Source organism: Acanthochromis polyacanthus, chromosome 9, assembly GCF_021347895.1.
Source record: "Acanthochromis polyacanthus isolate Apoly-LR-REF ecotype Palm Island chromosome 9, KAUST_Apoly_ChrSc, whole genome shotgun sequence".
Taxonomy (NCBI): Eukaryota; Metazoa; Chordata; class Actinopteri; family Pomacentridae; genus Acanthochromis; species Acanthochromis polyacanthus.
In genome coordinates, this window is record NC_067121.1 from 37263809 (window position 1) to 37267985 (window position 4177).

A 4177-nucleotide genomic window follows, 5' to 3' on the forward strand; every position below is an offset into this window, starting at 1 on the left:
CGCAAAGTGTCTGTGGGTCTAAATGTTTGTGTGAAATGTCTGAGTGGATGCCAAGGAATAGAGTCTAAAAAAATGTTAAATAAACAAATGAAATAGCACAAGTATGAAATGTAAACTTTAAACTGAATAACAACAAACAGATAAACAGAAAGCAAGCTGAAAGTAAACAGATGAAATAGACCAGCCGATTCATCTCAAAAAACATATAAAAAAAAGACATTTTTGATCCTTTGTATTCCCAGAAAATAATTAATATCAAAGACAAAAGAGTTTTATGAATGCACTCAATGAATTGCTTTTATATCTCTGGTTTATACAAAAAACAAATCCTGTTGTGACTGTATTAAGAATAAAAAAAAAGGCAAAAAAGAAACCTTAATTCTGGTCATAAATAAAGCAGAACAGGTGTTGTGTCTCACCTGTGGCAGACGTCTCCACTCCACCGCTGCCTAATCCAGTCCTCTCAGCAGGACGGAGGGTTTGGGTCCAACCAGACAGCATCTGCTGAGTCATTCAAAGAGAAACTCTCAAGATGCTTAAAATGATGGAAACAAGACTTCACGTCAAAAGGATTCTTTATTCTTTTGCTTAGTTTTTCCTCAATACAATCTCTAAATTATGAATCTGCTACAAGAAATTACAGTTTGCAGCTTAAAAATGAGCACAAAATACAATTATGGTTTGGAATAGTTGAAGCGTGTCTGGTGCAATTACAGCAGATTAAGAGAAGTCTTAATCCCCGTTTGTTCAAATGTCCACGAGTCAAGAGGCTCTGAGAGCTCTCACACTGTGGACACCTGCAGTAGAACACTAGAATAGCAGAAATAAAGCAGAATAATTTAGCTGTCAACCCTTCAGTGAAAGAACTTGTCACTTACAAGAACACTCGATAAATTCTGGGCCTATTCAGGTGAACTGCAGGTTGTGTTTAAACAAAGCAGAGAAGAGACAAGTATGGAAATGAATAAGGAGTTTGAGAGGAAAATGAAACACACTGGATGAATGGAATAAAGGCGGCACGGCTCAGAAATGGTGAACAGAGGAGCAAACTGTCAGCTAGTTGTTGTACGATACATTCAGCACGGTTCTTCTAGACTTAATGCGTACAGTAATTTGGAAAAGCTGAGTTTGTAGAGGTTGTAAAAATATAAACAGCAAAACATCTGTAGTATTTTTGGAAGTAATAGTTTCCTGTAATATCACTGGACATTTGTACTGGACCTTTTTTTTTTTTTTTTTACGATTTATGGTTTTTCTAACCGCCATACTGGACAAAATACATTTTTGAGTTCTCTCTACTTCTACCCATGGTTGTGTTGTTTCCATAGAGGTACAGGACTTTATAATTAGATTGAGAAAGGAGCCAACAGTTAAAATGTGATAGGAGCAAGACAAACAAACAAAAAAAACACCCAGAACAACAACCATCTTCTAATTAGCGAAACAACAATAAAATAAGCCTATGTAAAAAATAATTAGATTGTGTTCTTTTTATTAAGTTGAGATAATCATGACAGATATTTCTTTTTTGGCAACATATCAAATTTTATATGGAAAATAACAAATTGTATCTGTGTCCCAGAAATCACTTTCAACTAAGTTCCCCATTACAAAAACACCTCTCATGGAAGTGTGTTAATTCCAGATCACATGACCTGCTCCACATGATGTCATTTCCTCCTGAAGAAAAGACTGGCAAGACTCCAAGGCTTTCTGAGTTATTTAATATAAAGTAGTGTGTGAGTCAAGTGTGATTAGAGTTAACTTTCAATTTCAATTTTACTCAATTGTCTATATAATATTTCGAAGAATTTTTCTGTAAAAATGCCATGTGGTGTTTGGTTGTAGGCGGCCATGTTGATTTTAGGCCTGAAAACAGCAAAAATGTCAACAATGATACCTGTTAACTACGTATGTTACAAAAAGTCCTGCCATCATATTTGACCTAAACATTAATCTTAAAAGAAATATAACTGTTAAAATAAATTTAGCAAGAATGACGTGCAGTAACAAACGGCCGGTGACCTTTTCCCCTCTGAATCCAGTTTATCATCCTGACGTCAGGGTTCGTGATCAGCCGCCGTGTTTGTCCGTGGGTTTGGTTTCCCTCCTCAGCCAAAAACATCCCAGCATCCTACAAACACGCGGTTGTTTTTGGTTTGAGGCAGCCGTTGCTTCTGTTTGACCGTGACATGCTGCTGCTTATCTCTGCTGTTTGGAAGTGTCACAGCACGGGTGTGTGTGTGTGTGTGTGTGTGTGTGTGTGTGTGTGTGTGTGTGTGTCTGTGTGTGTGTGTGTGTGTGTGTACATCTGAGATCACTTAGCCTGATGTCAGGGAGAGTCGCTGGTGAAAGATTAGATGTGACTGTGTGTGCAGTGTGTGTGTTTGAGGACGGGGACCACCTTCACCGCCGGCTGCCAGGTTTCCATCGGTTACCTGAACCCTGACAGGAAGTGTTTAGTAGTGACAGGTATAGATGCAGGGACATGAGTGGGAGATGGTGGTCCTTTCAGTGTGGAAACTGTACAGACGGTTACAATTAGGAAGGCTCTGTGTGTGCTGGTGTGTGTGTGTGTGAGTGTGTGTGTGTGTGTGTGTGTGTGTGTGCTCATTTTGTGTTAATGTGTCCACACAGTAGCATTGTGAGGATTTTACTTTCTTGTGAGGACCAATAGAACATCCCAATAAGTTAATCTTCAAATTATAAAGTAAAAACATGGTTCAAGTTAGGAGTAGGTTAAAGGATGTGGGCACAGATTTTGTTTTGAACAATGAGGGGACGCATTAAATGGAGACATGTTGAGTGTTAAACATTTCATTTCCTGCATTCTGGTAAATGTTTTTGTACCAGTTACAAGAAGACACAAAAGTCAGGCAACAGACAGTTCAAAGCAAGATAGAATTTAACCCGGTAATGCTGAAATATTTATTAACCTACAGACCAACATTTCTCATCTAATAATGTTCCTGCTCATTCAGCACACATATATAATCTTCTGTCCTTATTTGTGTCTTATATTTGGTGAAGTAAACTCTTTAAATGTGCATATGAAACACATTTTAGATTAGATTAGATTAGAGTGAACTTTGCTGACACTGCATGCAGTTATAAGACAATAAAATGCAATTTCACATCTAACTAGAAATGTATAAAAGCAGAGTATAGTCCAGTATATACACAGTATGAATACACACAATGAGTTACAGGAGAAACAGAAGGAACAATATAGACCAAGTGGTATGAACGCACTAAAAATGTGAATATAACAGTTGTGGATACTACACAAGACAGATAATGCACATGTGCAGGTGTGAATAGTTTGTGGGATGAACAGTGCCAACAGTACTACACTGTGAGATTTATTAACATAATGAGATATATTTTAATTGATTTACTTATAAACTCTTTGATTTGATTGGCACATGTGTGTTACCATGATTTAGTCCCATGCACAACACACAGTGTGGTATCATCCATATCATATCATACATAGCTCTTTCAGCCCTCTGTTGTGGCTCCCTGTAACTTTGGAAAATAAATTGTTCTGCCTTTCAGGCGCGTTTCAATGCATTTTAATATAGTTTTATTGTGAAATTACCGCTCTTATTTTGATGTGTCACTGTAATGAATGTGCTAAAGAGAACATGGCTGGGACATGAGAGCGCAAAGTTGATGCAGAGAAGATGGAGAAGCAACGCCTGTAATTTCACATCGTTTTGTACTCAAGAATGGCAAGCCTGTATATTAAAGCTCCACTCCAAGAAAGACGCATCTTGTCTTTGAGTCAAAAGTACTCATGAGTACTAAGGTAAACTACGGATAATTGTCTTGCTCAGTATCTACTCTATGATATGTCAGGTTAAAGGTTGCCGACCCCTGTCCCAGATGGATGTGCCCAGAAGACCTCCAGAAGAAGTCACCCAGATGTCCAAACAACCTCAACTGGCTCCTTTTGACACCAAGAGACAATGACTCTACTCCAAGCTCTTCAACCTATCTTCAAGGCTAAGTCCAAAGCTCTTATGAAGGTTACTCATTTCAGCTGCTTGTATCTACAAACTCTTCCTTGTGGTCACTGCCAGAGCTCATGGCCATAAGTGAGGGTTGGAGCGTAGATCACCCAAATGGTAAATCAAGAGCTTCACCTTCCGGCTCAACTCCTTCTATACTGTGA